This window comes from Equus caballus, chromosome 5, assembly GCF_041296265.1.
Source record: "Equus caballus isolate H_3958 breed thoroughbred chromosome 5, TB-T2T, whole genome shotgun sequence".
Taxonomy (NCBI): Eukaryota; Metazoa; Chordata; class Mammalia; order Perissodactyla; family Equidae; genus Equus; species Equus caballus.
The window spans coordinates 939,176-956,313 of NC_091688.1; the positions used below are offsets into that span (position 1 = coordinate 939,176).

The 17,138-nt window shown below is 54.0% G+C and overlaps 1 protein-coding gene across 50 annotated transcripts in view; it reads right to left on the reverse strand.

The window, feature by feature from the left end:
• The window catches only part of PLEKHA6 (pleckstrin homology domain containing A6), a 134,863-nt gene that overhangs the window by 93,792 nt on the left and 23,933 nt on the right, over positions 1–17,138 (reverse strand). Inside the window, exon 1 of one of the 50 annotated variants that reach the window (XM_023640344.2) lies at positions 12,983–13,122. The exons of the other annotated variants lie outside the window; for them this stretch is intronic. The gene's annotated coding sequence lies outside the window, so the exon portion shown is untranslated. Of the gene's footprint in view, positions 1–12,982; positions 13,123–17,138 lie in introns of those variants that run through there. 50 annotated transcript variants of the gene reach the window in all.

The window sequence follows — 17,138 nt, forward strand, 5'->3', positions numbered from 1 at the left end:
GAAGCCCTTGGGAAGTGAGGAAACAGAGGGAGAGTACCAGACCCGGCACATTCCAGAGCTCAAATTTGTGAGGAAATAGAGTCAAAAGAAAGAGAAGAGAAAAAGAGAGAGCAAGGGAGACTGAAAACAACAGTAAGGAGTGAGGGGAGAAAGATGGAGCAGGGAGGGTTCACGAGGCCCCAGGAGCACACAGCCAGACCCCGGTCAGCACGCGGCCCTCGCTGCTCCTGCGCACCAGGGGGCCGGCGGCCACTCCGGGCCCAGGAGGGGTGTGTGGGAGCCCGCCCGCTCGCAGACACACCTCTCGGCCCAGCCATCCCTTTCCTACCTCCTAGCCGCTGCTCCCGGGACGAGAGGCCAGTGGACCGATCCACCTGCCTCCCCAGAGGCAGAGCGCCAGGACGGAGGCTCCTCCTCAGACCAGTGGCCAATCGAGGCAGCCAAAAGGAGCCTGCCCAGAGCCCGCCCTTTCGGGGCACACTGCCGAAGGGTACACAGGGTTAACTTGGTCTTCATCCACTCTGCCTGTTCCATATTCACGCCCATGCTAGGCAGTCACAAGATGACCGCCTCCCACCTCATCACATTCACTGACCTTCAGGGACCACAGGGCCCAAGGTTACCTCAGAGTCAACCCACACCAAAGCCAGGGCAAGCAGGCAGCAGGCCCTGAGGAAGTGGACCACAGGTCCCTCGCTGACGGCAGAGGGACCTCGACACCAATCCGGGCAGCAGTCAAATCTTGGCTCTGCCACTTGCTGCCTGCACAGCCTAAGGCAAGCCACGGCCGCCTGGGAGCCCCATGTACCAAGTCACTGAGTTCTTCCCTCGCCTGCACCTCCAGGGCGCAGGACACAGGAGGAGAAGTGCTCTGGGCACAGAAGAGACGACGCTCTATAAGCGTGAGGTATCAGTACCATAAACGGAAGTCCCTGCCACACCCAGGAAGGAGGGGTGGGTTTCTGTCAGGCTCTGCAAGGCCATCCCGCATAAGCACCAGGCAAACGACAAACCTAGCCAGAGAACACCGGGGCCCCCAGGCCCTGGGCACCCTGCCCAGGAGAGCGAGAGGCCCCCTCCTCCAACAGAGGGAAACAGAGACTGTTGGCACGGAAGAGTAAGGAAGGGGCGGGGCAGGAGGCTGGGCCCAAATCGGGGTGGCCTGGAGGAGCAGGTGCTGCACACCCCAGTGGCCCCTTCTCCTTCACTCTCCCAGGGAGGAAGCGTGGGCAGCAGGAACTTCCAAGGAATTAGGGTTCAAACCCAGGGCTCCAAGAGTTCTCCTTCTCCTAAGAATAACAATATTGGTAATATTTTCTGACATTTGCAGAGCTTTTTTTTCTTTAAGGTATGTTTTTTTGGTTTGTTTTTTGGTGAGGAAGATTAGCCCTGAGCTAACATCTATTGCCAGTCTTCCTCTTTTTATTTTTTTATCTTGTTCTCCCAAAGCCCCAGTACATAGTTGTATATCCTAGTTGTAGGTCATTCTAGGTCTGCTATGTGGGATGCCACCACAGCATGGCTTGATAAGCAGTATGTAGGTCCACACCCAGGATCTGAACTGGCGAACCCCAGGCTGCTGAAGCAGAGCACACAAACCCAACCACTGGGCCGCAGGGCCGGCCCCTTGCATTACCTTCTTATACACATTGACTCTTTTTCATTTCAGCTTCACATAACCTTAAGGAGGGATGCCTTATGCTTATTCCCAACCTTGGCTGAGTAAACAGTTGTGGCTGGGAGGGGACAGGAGCGATCTGAAGGCATCTTAGGGAAGCACCACAGCCAGGAGGCCGGGAGCCAACCCCTCCCTGGGCAGCCCAGGGATTGGCCCTTGAGGGGTGAACAGCACACCAGGCCAGGCCTGCTCTGCGGAGGCCCCCCGGCTCTCCAGCTCTGGGAAAGCTCCTCCTGGGCCTACCGTGACCAAGAGAAGGCGCCTCTCTTCTGGATTGGGAAGTTCAGGCCTCGGGGCCTACAGGCAGATTCTTCTTTGCCAAGTCCAGGATTGCATTGGCAATAAATTCCCCTAAAAACTTAAGAAATGTCCACGTATCTTGCTCCTGATCAACAGGGACTTCTTAATCAGCCCACTCAAAATGTAAGGTCCCGCTGAGCTTGTGAGTTCTGAGAGGTCTCGCCTGGGGCCATTTCTCCCCAGAGCTTGAACACAAATGGCCAAGAGTAATACGATGCTGACCAAGCCAGGGCTGGGGGAGGAATGGAATCCCCTGACTCCAGACCCTTCCCTGGGAGCAGCGGGATGGGGTGGAGCAGGCAGTGGGGACCAGACACACTTCTGCCCAGGCACCCAGAAAAAGCTGCCCTGAGGCAAAGCTGCCCTGGGGAGGGGACAGAACAAAGGACACAGCCAACCCAGCCCCACCTCAGGGGGGACAGGACGAAGGACACAGCCAACCCACAGGGAACGTTCATCCTGTTCAGCGAAATCTGAAATCTTTATGCTGAGAGAGGAGTGAGTCAGTCCCCTGAGCACGTGAACAACTTCTCTAACTCTGCACAGAAGACATCGCTCCCCTCAGGGCGCCATCAGAGGAGGGCTCTGGGCCTGCTGTTCAGGACTTGGTCTTAATGAGACCACCTATCTAGGAAACGGACAGAGACACTTTCCCTCTGGACTCTTTCCTTCCTCTTGGCCTCCCAAGGGTTAATCTACAGACGACCACCACCCCCCTCACTCCCAGCCAGGTCAGGAAAGCAGGATGGCTGGGGCAGCGGGGGCTGGGGGGGAGGGCGGGGTGCTTAATTTGGCCTCAGCCCAGCACTGCAGACAACTCCACTCAAAGTAGACACCCAGACTGGGCCCCTTGGACCAAGTCCCTCCCTTCCTTCCCCACCAGAGAAAGGCTCTAGAGAAGGCCCCTCTGTGGGGAGGTGAGCCAGAGAAGAGTCCGAAAGAGGATCCCCTCTCTCAGTGCATCTTTGAAGCTGCTATAGGCAGCTACACCTTCTCTGCTCTCTGCCAGAACAACTGGATTAAGGCAAGAAGACATTCCGGAAACATGGGCAGCCCCCAGCTCTTGGGATGGCAGGGCCAGTAAGATGGAGCCAGTTCTGACGAGCAGAGACAAAAGTGACCTTGGGAGAAAGCTGGCAGACAAGGAGTCATGTCATTCCCCACCTCCCTTCTCCATCTGGGCAGTAAGGGCCGAGCTCCCAGGAAGGGGAAGGGCCAGCTGTTCTGAGCCACACAATGGGGGTAATGGTGCATATGGGACATGGGCTTATCTGTACATTCTTTCCAATCCCCCCTCCCCGATAGCCACTGCTCTGCCACAATCCCATGTCACCTCCCCTCAACTATGTTGATGGCCAGCACACACCTTTAAGAGGTGCCCCAACAGTGTTCCAGGACAAAAGCCCCTACATATGGGGGTGGCGCAGTGTAAACCTCTCTAGTATCAAGAGGGGCTTTCTAGTGGGTCCTGGACCTAATCCCCGCATCTGGTCCCCTAAGCCCTAACCCTGCTGCCTCGAGTGACCAACTCGACTTTACCCTAAGACTTGGATTCCCAGCCTCATCCCCTAAGCCTCCAAAATAGCTTTCAGTGTGTCATCACCCCATTCCCACCAACCTTCCCTGTCCATGATGTGGCCTTCTGGCTATAGAGTAAACGCTAACCCAGCAACCCCTGGACTACGTCACCCCAGTCCTGCTGCCCTGCAGATGGCAGAGTGCCTCTGAATCTGGTCTCCCATTCTCTGCAAACGATTCGCTCCAGCCCCGACTCACAGCCATCGCTGGATCCCTACTGCCTACAGAAGAGAGGCTAAACTTCCTAGCTTGAAACACAGGCCTGTTACAATCCAGCCCCAATTTGTTTATCCAATATGATCTTCTACACCAGCCTACAACTAGAAACATAGATTTCCTGTAAATTTTCCAAGTCGGTGGTGCCAGAGGAATTCAGCAGAAGGAGAGGTCACTTCTGGCTGAGGCCATCAGGCCAGACCCCATGGAAGGCATGTGTGTGTGTGCGTGCTCGCACGCACGTGTGTGTGGCGGGAGGTATTATGCAGCATCATGCACTGGACCAGCTTGTTACGCTTCTGCCCTCCTCCTCCCTACTTCACCCCACCATGGGCTCGTAAGCATAAGGGACATACACTTGCAAATCCGTGTGGATGCAGGAAATGCTTTTCTGGACTTGAAGATTTATCAAACTCCAGACATTCAGGAACAGAATCAGACTGGAACAAATCACAAAAGCTAGCAACTGCCTATGACAAGCCCCTTGCTAGTGCTGGACCAGAGTGTGAGAGAGGGTATGGAGGGGCTCCTCCATGGCTCCTGACAGCCCAGTTTGCTGGGCTGGCTTCCATTTCGCCGCCCCTGAGCCCTGCTGCTCCACGAGAGAACGAGCACTTGGAGGAGCAGAGAGCCTGAAGGCAGGAGGAAAACATTTTAAGAAACTGCCCTCTTTCTGGACCCCTCGACTTTTCAGTTTGGACCTTTGGAGGGGAGGGTGTAAGAAGGGTCAAGGAAAAACATCCCACCTTCCTGCCGTCTGTGCTCTGGCACCTCAGTGCTATGTGTCAGTGGCCAGGCAGGGGAGGGGGAGATGGGGCTGAGCTTGGAATGAAGGGACAGAAGACCAGACCAGACCAGTGGACGCCTAAAGTGGCCAGCTCCTCCCTTCCCAGGCAGCGTCTCGAGCCAGAGAATGGCGAGGCCAGAGGCAAAGCAACAAGAGGGAAGGGCGTCACGGAAGCAAAGACGTAAATTCTCGCTGCCCCAGCTCCACTGGGGAGACCCCTTCACAGTGCCACACTCTCCTGTCAAGTCCATATCATAACTCACCCAGCAGAACGCCACCACCGCACACCCATCCTGAATGGGGTCCTTGTACACGACGAGACAGAGAAAGACCAAAAAACGGAATCGGAGCTGAGAGGTGAAGAGAGCGAGTGAGCACGAGGATGAGGAAAAAGAAAGAGAACTAATGAGCTCTTGTTGGAATTAATTTTCAAAGAGCAAACAAAAGCAGTTAATGTGGGAGGGCGGAATCCCCGGGTTCAGCTGCTCTAGGAAGCCGCCCGGCTGACTGGAGGCCTGGCTGTCTGCTCTGTGATTACAAAGAAGGTGGGAGGCTGCTCACTGGAGGGGAATCCAGGGGCAACGACTGCCGTGTGCTCGGGGAGGGGAGGAGTAACTGGGAAGCACGTACCAGAGTAATTGCGTGTGTTGGTGAACAACGCACACACCCAAAGACGCTGACAGGGCGGTTCCAGCACCCACATCGCTAGCCATAAAGGCAGCCGAAAAGTGTAGAGAGCTTGTCAAACCCTTGAGGACAAGCAGACCCGCCACGATAGGCAGGACGGAGCGAACGCCCCCTCTATGCCGAGCACTGGAGGCTTTGCACGTCTTATTTCTTTCATCCAAACAACCCTAGGAGGTAAGTACTACCCTCCCCACTTTACAGATGAAGAAATTGAGGCTCCAAGACACTAAGTGTACAGGAGAAAACATTTGCCTGAAGTTCCCAAAGTCCTAGGTCTGAATCATGGCTCCATGACTTTCTAACTATCGGACCCTAGAGTGTCACTTTGGACGTGTATTTAACATCTTCAAATCTTGGTTTCATCATCTGTAAAATAGGGATACTGCTGCATACTTCCCAGGTTGCTGTAAACATTTAATCAGATAATTTATATGACGCTCCTGGCCGGTGCTGACAAGTGCTCATACTAAGTGTTGAGTAAAAGTTTGTCCTCTCCCTGCCCCCACTTTCATTAAGATAATTCATTCATTCACCAGACATTGGAGTGTCCAGTGTATTAAAAAGGGGAAGGGAACGGGATTTATGGAAGCCCTTTTCCATGCCAGGCGCTGTACTGGTCTTGGGGTAGGGTGTGGAGATTAACAGGAAGAACGGGGCAGAGTCCCTGCCTTCAGCCAGGGCTTTACAGCCTAACAAGCCAGCCCATAAATAGCTGAGTGCTGGCGATGCGTGGTAAGAGCTGTGTAAGACAAGGGCAGACAAAGAGACAGAGGCTTGGAGTTCAGAAGGGTGGGGGCAGGAGGAGGGACGCAGGAAGAGAGACAGGACTGGTGTGGGGAACGCGCAGGATCTGGAGTGGAAGTGAAGGGGCGGGGTCTCGTCTGGGCTCTCCTGAGGGCCTGACAGGATTCACAGGATACTTGCTTCCCGTCTTCAACTGTGGAGGATCAAAGATGGCTGCAAATTCTGCTAACCCCACCACTGAGAGGCCAAGTCTGTTCCCCCTCCCCTTGCATCTGAGTGGGCCTGTGACTCAGTTTGACCAACAGAATGTAACAGAAGTGACGCTGTGTGATTCCTCATGCTAGAGCATAAGAAGCTTTCAAGTTTCCACGTGGGGCTCTTGGGACACTCTCTCTTGAGATGCTCCTTCTCGGAACCAACCGCCACGCTGAGGGAGGCCCAGGACACATGGAGAGGCCCCGTGTGTGTACTCCGGTTGACAGCCCAGCTGAGCTCCCAGACAACAGCCATGTGAGGAGCCACCTTGGTTGTCCAGCCCCGTCTGGCCTCCAGATGACCACAAGGGCAGGAGACAACCCAAGCAAGCCCCCAGCTGAGCCCAGCTAACCCGAGAACCCTGAGAGGTAACAACAGACGGGGGTCCTCTGCCACTGCGTGTTGGGGTGATCCATGTGTAGCAATAGATAACCAGAGCACCAAATCTCTCCTTCACTAACTGAGGTTGTTACCAGGGAAGTTGGAGCAAGGATCATTCTAGAAACGGATGGGAAAAGAGGTGAGAAAAGAAGGCATTGTGTATTGGAAGAGGGTGGGGAGGGAATCAGGTAAACTCCTGCAGCCTCCAGCTCCCACCGCCTCAGCTCCTCCCAGGATCAACACAACTCACAAATCCAAGCTAGCCTGGGAGTACCGGGGGTCAGTAGCGTATAAAGACGCTTATAGTGGAGCTATTCATAACAGCAACAAACTGGAGACAACCCAAATCCCCAGGACTAAGAGAAGAGCAATACAGCAATGGAGGCACATGACAGAATTATTTATCGCTATTTAACATGACAAATTTATGAACCATTGTCACACCGGGAAGTGTTGGTATAAAATAACGTTAAACAAAAAAATGCATGGCACAGGACAAAGGCTACACGCTAATTACAACCATGTAAACATGTTAACAAAGATCAGAAGACCTTGGAATAAGGCACAGAGTTTAGGATTTACTTCCCCCTTTTTAAGGCAAAGTTAAGTACTACTTTCTAAAAAGCATCAATTCAACCTCATAAATCCTCAAAATGGGGTCATGGCTGCATAGGAATTAGGAGATGATCTTTTAGAAGATAGGAACATGGTTTCTGTCACCCAGGGAATGTGGGTGAAACCCTGGGGAGGCGGTGCTAGACGACAGGGATGGAAGAGCGGGAGGGGCTGTGGCACCCCCTCAGCAGGGGGGCTGAATGTTAGGAAACAAACCTCGGTGTTTGCTGACACAGTACAAGGAGAAGGACTCACACAAAAGCCACCCATTATCCCATAATTATTGTCTCTCTCGTGCCTGCAATTAACGGCTGTCTGAGAGGCGGCTGCTGGGTAAATAAATGCTCACGCGCATTAGAGTCGATCAGCCAGCTGAAGCACCAATTAACGGCCCACTGCAGAGACGCTCCCAGCATCCAGCAGCAACTGGGGGAGGGAGGGGACAGGACAGCATAGCACAGGCCTTGGGCGCTCCTTCCCCAGAAGCAGGGGAGGGCTGCTCAGAGCCACATCCTGAGCCCCAGGGTAGGAGCCAGTCTTGCCCCAGATGAGCCAAGCTTGGCATGCAGGTGCTCTGGCCCCCAAGGCCAAGTCAGAGGGGCCTGTATGCATTCGTGTGTCGGTCAGCAAGGTTCCTGGGAGCTGCTGCAGCTCTGGCATAGGGTAGCCCTGGGCCTGTGGGAGTCTGTGAAGGGAAAGAGATGCAGGAGAAGGCCTCAGAGGTGCTGTCCCCTCCTGAGTTACGGGAGGACAGAAACAGAGGGCAAAGAGAGGAATCAGACACAGAGCCATCTTGACTGACTTGCGCTGAAACTGACTCACACTGGCCTTTGGCTGTTTTTCTTAAGCAGCAAGCTTAGAAACATGGAAAGGAGCTAGTGTCAGAAAAGTCCAAGATGATGCTTTTGTCCAGAGGAGAAAGGCAGGAGAGCAAGCGGCTGATAGGAGGCACCCCAAGTCCTCTCCCAGGGATTTGGGGGAGACGAGGGTGCCCTGAAGTCCAGCACAGCCTGCCCAGAGCCTGTCCCCAGCTACACCCGCCAGCCAGGCCGTCTCCTACCACGGACTGCAGCCAGCAGAGCTCAGGCTGTGGAACCAGGCTGCCAGGGAGCCCCCGAGACCAGGGGGCAGATCAAGCCCATTAGAGATGATCTGGTCCACTGGTTCTCAATCCTGGCTTCACCCTAGAAATACGCAGAGAGCTCTTTAAAAATACTCATGCCTGGGTACCACCACAGACCAACTGAATCAGGATCTCTGGGCAAGGTAGGGGAGGCCCAGGCATATGCATTTCTTAATGCACCCCAGGGAGTGCTGACGACTACTCCAATTTCCTCCATTACAGATGAAGAAACAGGCACTGGGGGTGGTAATACCTTGCCAAAGGTGACTGAGGCAGCAGGGAACAGAGCAGGAGCTCCAACCAGCTCATCCGATGGCTGGGATGCGGCTCCGCATTCGGGACTGCTGGCTGAAGGAAGGAAGGAGCCGCCAATGGTGCATCACAGGGGTCTGCTCGTGATCCTGCCATGTGCCACGTTTTCGTCCTCCATGATCTGCATAAACACTCAGAAGGCAAGCCTCCCACATTTGCTACTGACAAAGCCAGGAGGGATGGCTAACACGTTGACAGCAGAATCAGGATTCCATATACTGAAATAATGGCCTAACCCCACATTTAACATTTAAAAGATTCCAATTGTACATATAATCCAAAGCTTTGAGATACGCTCAAGAGCATGTTACCAATAAAATGGGGAAAACACGACGACAATCTATATTTTTTAATGTATGTTTTATAAAAGCCTTATTACTGGTATTTCAAGAAGCAAACGGGGGCACGTGGAGAGTCAGTGATCAAATATCCTGGAGATACTTTTATGTTTGTCCCCAGCAGCCTCGTCAGTAGGACTGATTTCAAGATCTTGGAAGACAGGATGCTCCCGCTCAACCTCATTCCTACCCCAAATTGAACACGTGGAACAGCACGTCTTAAACTGTAACGTACGTGAGTCACCAGCAAATCTGGTCAAAACACAGACTCGGAGTCAGTAGGTCGGGAGTGAGGCCTGCGATTCTGCATTTCTAACAAGCTTCCAGGTGATACAGATGCTGCTGCCCCATGAAGAGGAAAGATTGAGACGTCCTCGGGGGCTTCCCTGTGAAACCAGGTCCTTGGAATATGCTTGGGGCCCTGTGTCCCGTTCCCTACAGCCTGCGAACCGTGAGAAGCGGAGGAGCAGGGTTTGGAGGTTAGGAAGGTCCCAACAGCACCTGCTCAGCTGGCATGATGAGCAGAGCGAAAGAGAAGAGATCCATGGGGAGGGGATTTTATCTTAGGCCAGTGTGGGTCAAGGGATTTTCCAAATAGAACACCAGATGCTGAATGGCACTGTAAAAGGACCAGACTGCAGCAATGAGGAGTGTGTTTGGACCAGTGTGAGGGATGCTCCGGGCTGCCCTTGACTCTGACCTTCCCTCCAAAGGAGACCACACCTTTTACGTAGGAGACAGGAGATCTGTACCCAATAGCTGTCCATGGGCAAAAGACCTGAGGACTTCAGTACAGCAGGCTCCATTTAAACACCAGAGATGTGCAAACTTAGTCTGACATAATAGAAATAGATTAAGTGGAGGGCATCGGAGTCCTGCTGAGTGGATCAGATCTGGAGTATTGCGTCCAATTCTAGACAGCTCACTTTAAGAGAAGATGGAAAGTTACCATGCACTGAGAGGCTTATAGTTGCCAGGCACTGTTCTAAGCTTTTTACATGTGTTACTTTGTTTAACCCTCTCAACAACCCTGGGAGGTAGGTAGCATCACTACCCACATTTTACAGATGGGTACATTGAGGCTCAGAGAGGTTAAGGATTATAAACAGGGTCACACAGCTGGCAAGTGTGAACCAGGTGCAAACCACAGCAGACAGATCCTAGAGCCTACATTTTTCCTGCTGTGTCGTATTCTCTCAAGACATCTTTCTGACTCCCGGAAGGACAATAAACAAGTGAGCCCCAGGAAGGATGTCAAACTGGAACCAGAGCGGGGATGGCAGAAGACGAAAAGTTTAAGTTCAACCTTAAGGAAGGAGAAAGGTTGAAGCTGTCCCACAGTGGGAAAAGCTGCTTCACAGAGCAGAGCTCCTAGCCACGGGGGTACGTAAGTGGTGCTGGCTGACCGCGTGTCGGAGAGACTGCAAAGGCGACTGCTGTCTAGGAAGAGGGGCGGACTCAATGGAAGGTTGCTTCCAAGGCTGACACTCTAGGTCCCTCCCCTGAACTGGTCTCTCCATCTGGAAAGACAGACTCTGACACAGAAGCACAGTGTTTATAATGAGCTACACGGAGCCCACGTTTGCCCACCAATTCTGATGTATGTGATGGAGAGAAAGTGACAGCAATGTCCGGACTGCAACCTGCCCAGGACGGCCATAAAGTGAGCCAAAGGGAGGACTGTGGGAAATGTGCAGACGAGCCTCTGGTGCTGCCGCCTCGCCCTGACCAGTCATCTCACGAGGCTCTTGAGGGAGCGAGGACCTCCTCTACGCTGGCCAGAAACAGCCCTCTCCTTCTCAGAGAAACACTGAAAATACAGAGTCATCATAAAAAGTATGAAAGAGGTTCAGTGTTTCCTAACCCAACTGAGACTGCAGCACCTGTCCACACTGTCTGAGTACCCCAGAGGTGACTGACAAAGCCATGTCTCCAAAGAGAAAGGCAGAGAAGGCTGCAAAGACATGAACAACCTATACTCTGCAAATCCTTTGGCCAAGGATGAGGGCAAGACAGTCATGCTGGCTCTGAGCCAGAAAGTGGAAAAATAATCCAAAATCTCAGCCCACGAAAGAATCTGGGCTGAGAGCTGCTTCTTATCTCACTCTCCCACATGTTGCCCCATCCCCAACCATGATGCCCAGGGAAGGTGGGGAGGCATCTGCAAGCACCAACTATTTCAAGGCATTATGCTAACAACTGTGAGGAGATACAGATTTATCAGAGAGAAGAACATACATGAATGAAAATAATTCAGAACAACTTCTATTTCCAACTTGTTATTTCACCAATAAAAGGATACTTTTAAAAATATAGCTTAATAAGTATAAGTGTTGATGACTTGGCCTTGGCTCTGACAACACCAGATTTGGCAGATGCTGAGCCCGACTGGGATGCTTTCCATTTAGACTAAAGAAAGCCCTTTCTGGGGTCTCGACACTGTGCCTCCAGAACAGCTGACCAGAGGCAGCGCATCAGAAGGCATCTGAGCTCGGCCTTGTTCCTCTCAACACAGGCTTCCTTTCTCAGGCCCTGGGCCCCACTCCCTTCAAGGTTTCCCTCCACTTAGAACGTGCTTTCTTCACATCTGGGGTCTCCCCCATGAGGCCGCGTGCAGGACCTCCACCTTATTCCCCCTCAGAACCCACGTGTCTATGCTTGGATACAGCCTCACCCACAGCACAGGTCCTAGAGAGCTGGTGGAGGGGGCTGGCTCGGGCACTCGAGCATTGGCCTGAAAAGGACAAGGACCCCAGCTGCATCAACCACGACTCCTCCTGTTCCCTCTTCCCCCACCCCACGCTCCGCTCCCTCCCCCTGTGGCAGGTCCCCCCACAAAAGCCATGGGGCAAGTTCTCCTTTCTCTGCCTAGTCCCTTGGCCTCAACAGTGAGGGAGCAGAGGCACTGGGGGCAGTCAGCTCACCCACGTCCCCAGAGGCTCTCCACCCTCACATCCACACACACAGTGGCCACAGTGATGGGGTGACAGGGCAGTGGAGAGCAGGGAAAGAAGAGAATGAGTTAAGCCCGCCCTGCTGCCTGCCACCAGAGGGTCATGCTGGGTTTCAAGGAGGACACTGGTTTCTGGATTCAGAGAAGGCCTGTGCTGCAGAAGGCTAGGGCTCCTGGTGGAGAGGCTGCCCTTGAGATCATCCCCTCCTCCACTAGTCTGTGGGCAGGAGGGAGCTGTAGGCCCAGCACAGGCTAGGCTCTCTGATTCTCCCTCCAGCCCAGCTCTGCCTCCAAGCCTTTGCCTTAGCATCTCTGTGTCTTTCTTTCTGCTCGGTCAGAAGGGCCTCCTTGACTAGACCCAGAGCTGCTGACGGGCCCTCCCCTCTGTGCACATGAACGTGTAAGCAACACCTGCACACACCCTCACTCCTCCAGAGGAGGCAGCATAGGCTACCCGCCTTCCCCAGGACACAGGGGCTGGCACCTGGGGAGAGGAGGCCAGCTGGGGGCGTCATGACAAAGTAGAGCCTCTCCTCCACATCCTCCCACCTCTCTGCCCTCATCTCCGTTATCTCGCTGACTGACATGCCAGCATTCAAACCTGGGGCACGCGAGGGGCGAGGACACGCGAGGGGCGAGGACACGCTCGAACAGGAAACACAGAAACGCGCCCAAATTCTGACTGCGGTTACTCCCCCATCTCTCAACGTGGTCTGCAGCAAGTGGCCCACCATCTCAGAAATACAGATTCGTCACAGGTAAAATGGGGTAATCAAAGTCTCCCTGGACAAGCTGAAGGGAATACAGAAGATAGAACACCGAGTACTTACAGAAGATACGAATGCAGAGAGGACAGGTCTTGACAAGAAGACGCTCAGCTAACTTCATAGCATGAACTGGTTCATCCTTAAGCATGAGCACAATCCCCTTGTATGATCCTAAGGTACCGATGCTCTTTACTGAAAACCCACCATCACTCCAGCTTCTATCCACCCAGCCTCAGACAGAAACATACCCCTGCTTGAGTTCCAGCAGAATTCCTGGTCAGGCGCCCGCCTCCCTGGCCTGACATGTCAAAAGGCACCACGCGCCTGAAATCCGAGCCTGGACAAGGTGCCCCGGCTGCTCTCTTTCTCACGGCTGGAGAGGCTGATGCTCAGGTCAGTGGGTGCTGAGAGGTGAACGTGAAGCCTGGAGCAACAAGGACCCGGCGGGGCGTGCAGCAGCCCCCTCCCCGAGGAGCACAGGCCTGCCTCCGCCCGCCAGGCCGCCACAGCTCCCCAGCAACGGGCAGGGTGGCCTTCCGTGTGCAGCGCCACGCAGAAGCTCAGAAGGGATACACCCCAACGACAAGGAAGAACCCTCGGCTGCAAGCGCCTCGCCTCCCGCTCTTGTTTGCCAAGGGCAAAGTCCACTGAGGGAAGGGAGGGAACAGCTTGTCCGCTGAGCCCCCACAAAGGGGAAACCAGGTCCAAGAGACTGAGAACAGGCTAAACCCTCTGGCAGCCAGCGCAGACGCCAGGTGTGAACCCCTCCACGTGCTCCTGACTCCTTCCAGCCTTCTCCTCCATCCGCCCCATCAACACGTACAGGGGCTGCGCCCCGCTGGGCTTCCCAGAGCGCCGGGCAGCCGCAGCGCCGCCTCCCCTGGGCCCGCGGTGCCACGCGCCCCCGGGAGCCCCTCTGCAGCCACGTCCACTCCTGGCAGCCCGCCTGCTGTTGTTTCCGTTGCCTCACCAGAGACGGACAACTAAAGACCGGCTTCTCTGAGGACTGGCTTAAGGTTTCCTGCCAGAAACCCTCCCAGAAGCCTGAGGCCTTAGGCCCAGCCCAGGGCCCGGACACGGAGCCTTCCTCACCCTATGTAGACCCAGCCCTGCTCCACCACCAGAAACGCTGGCTGCAGGGCTCACCGCGAGGGTCGCTTCAGGGGGGCCAGGCCCACTCTGCCCTTCCCAACGTGCTCCCTCACCAGCTCTGAGGGGACAGCCAGGCTGCTCCAGGCTCGGCACCCTCTCTCGACAGCCGTCCTCAGCGCCCACCTCTCCCAGCCCTGTGATGACAGACAAGGGGCCCCGAGTTCTCGGCTCAGCTCCAGGCCCTCGACTTTGCAGTGCCCGACAGATCCGTTTGGATCTTTAGGTTCCAGTTTCTCTCTCTACAAGGAGACTCCTTCAGTTCCTCTCAACAGAATAACTGGGCAAGAGATTCAGCACATGTGGGGCGCACTCTGAACCTGAGCATGGGGACCCCATCTAAGCCTTGGCTCTGTGACCGGGCAAATTGTACGACCTCTGACCTGTGACCCTGGGCAAGTCGTGTGATGTCTGTCCTCAGTTACCTCACAGGTTGCCACTCTGAGGGTCCAACCAGATAACACTACACGTGGCCGGTGGCAGACGCCTCGTCCTTCACACCCAGGAGCCGCAGTCTGTGCTCTCTCAGCGTTTCTCACTGAAGGCTGCGCCCCACTGGCGGGGGTGAAACCAAGCTGAAGGGCCAAGGTATCTTTTTTTAAACAAAATAGGCCAGACTAGACTAGAATATAACAGGAAGTTAGCATGCACCACACACACTAAGGATAACACACCTTTGCTGAATTATGATAAAAAATGTATTTCTACTAGTTCCAGTCAAAAATCTCAATTAGGTCTTACTTTGAAACTTTCTTGCAGACGTTCCCACCTGTATAAACTGGCTTCCTGCCCTCAGCAGTCTGGGATGGTAAACTCCCGGAGGGTGAGAGCCGTGTCTCTGGGTTCTCAAGAATTCCCCCCCTCCCACCCCTTCCTCTGCCACAGGGCTGGGCTCGGACCAGGGTGGGCGTCCGATACAAGCTGTTCACGGGCTGGAAAGCATCCACCGAATAGAAAATTAGCATCGCAGGAGAGGAGGGACCCGCCACTGACAGTGCCAGTCACTGTCCCAAACAACGTCCCTGGAGGTCCACGTTTGCACCTCCATCTCACTGACGAGGAAACTAGAGCCCAAAGAAGTTAAGCCGTCTGGGGGCGGGGCGACCAGGATTAAGACAGCAGTTTGGATGGTCCACCACTTCCCTCTGGACCTCACTGCCTTTATCACTGCCCAGGAGATACTGCACTGCCCTATCTAATCTTCCAAACATCCTGCATTGGCCAAGATGACTCACACCACAAAGCACGCGCACACACACAGGGTAGGAAACAACACTGCATCCTTTCCTACCTGCCTTTCTCTGGCTTTCCCAATCCCAGAAGGGAGAGAGGAATGGGTGCTGGGGGCATCTAGGATTTGTCTTCCTCTTGGTCCCAGCCTTGTCCCTCTCTGCCTCTTTTGAGGCTGATTCCCCCCAGCTCACCACCCCCTCCCCCAATACCAGCTAACTGGTTACCCAGGCAACCCAGCTGGGAGGCTGCCAGTTACCATGGCAACCCAGCATGGCCGCCAGGCTGCCTTGCTTTGGAAGGTCAGGGGACCAGCCAGGCGACAGAGCTGCTGGGATGTTGCCGTCAAGACTGGCCCGGGCTGGGAGCCTACGTGCCTGAGGGAATTAAGTTCCCGCTGTCAGGGGCCCACTTCTTAGTTTCCCATGAGGTAGGATCCCCTAGCTTGGGGCAGGAGCCACAGGCTAACTTCCCCAGTGCCATGACCCAAGCCTGGTCTCTCCAAGCTTTTCATTAGAGTTCCAGTCACCTCGGTGCATGGAAGGTTTCTCAGACTGAGCAGCAACTGCTGTCATTCAGCCTAATCCTGGGCCTCCCTCTCCCGCCTCCCTTTCTGAGCAGATCTGGGAGTCAACACACATGCAACATGTGTGTGCATGCAGATACAGTCTCTTCACGAAATATGTTGGAAACAACAAAGAAGAGCTACTATTTTCTAGCACTTACTATGTGCCAGGTATGTTCTAGGTACCTTGTGTGAAGTCTCTCCATGGATCCACACAGCAAACTTATTATTCCCACTTTGCAGATAGAGTAACTGAGACTTAGAGAAGTTAAGGAGCTTGTTCAAGGTGGCACAGGTACAAACTAGCAGAGCTGAGATGAAGTTCTACGGATCAGCTTCCGAAATTTCTTCAGCTCCTGGCTCCTGCCCCTCCCCAACCAACCAATCACCTGGCCTGGCTTCAAGGAAACATTTCTAACATTTATTAAAGATTATTCAGGGGCCAGCCCAGTGGCGTGGTGGTTAAGCTTCTGTGCTCTGCTTTGGCAGCCCAGGGTTCGCAGGCTCAGATCCTGGGCACGGACATGCTTCTCAAGCCACACTGTGGCGGCGTCCCACATCCAAAATAGAGGAAAACTGGCACAGATGTTAGCTCAGGGCCAATCTTCCTCAAGGCAAAAGAGGAAGATTGGCTATAGATCTCAGCTCAGGGCCAAACTTCCTTACAAAAAAAAAAAGTATTCAGTGCCAGATGTTTTATTCATATTATTTTATTTCATTTTGTCCTCACCTCTCTGAAAGATGCTTTATTCTCCTCACGTGTCAGCTTAGGAAACTAAGACCCAAAGAAGTTAAGCGACTTTCTCAAGCTGATGAGACAAAACTTAAGGCCCATTCCTTAGGGAATCTTGACTGTCCCCGGAGAGTATACCACTCTCTTTCTTGGCCACCAGTGCAGGCAGCCTGTGTCTCCATCACATACGGAACAGTCATTTGCCCACGTCTGCTCCCTCACTGGACTGTGAGTTTAAAAGTTCACTTTTGCAACCTAGTACCTGCCTGGTAGATACTGAGCATATAGTCACCATTTGCCAGAAGAAAGTGGGGGCCAGGATTCCAAGGCCTGTTCATCTGACTCTCAATTCCAGGCTCTTCCTACCACATTACCCTGTCTCATTCATTCCCGCATCCAAAAGGCAGTTATGGAACAACTACTACGTGCCTGGCTCTGTGCAAAATACCACAAAGACAGAGACGGATAAGGCTGCCTCTCGCCGTGAGGCGGCTCAGCCTGGCGGTGTGAGGGGCAGGGCTGAGGAGGACAGAAAGGAAACGCCCCCACCGCCATCAAGGCTCCTCACCTCTGTTTCCTCGGGCCTTTTTCCTGAGCCAAACTCCTATCCACAGCTTCATGGATCCATGATCCACCGAGCATTCCCTGAGCACCTGCTCTCTGCTAATGCTCTCCCATCCCCACGGGTGGGAGAGAGAGGGCAGGATGAGAAGACAACAGAATCAAG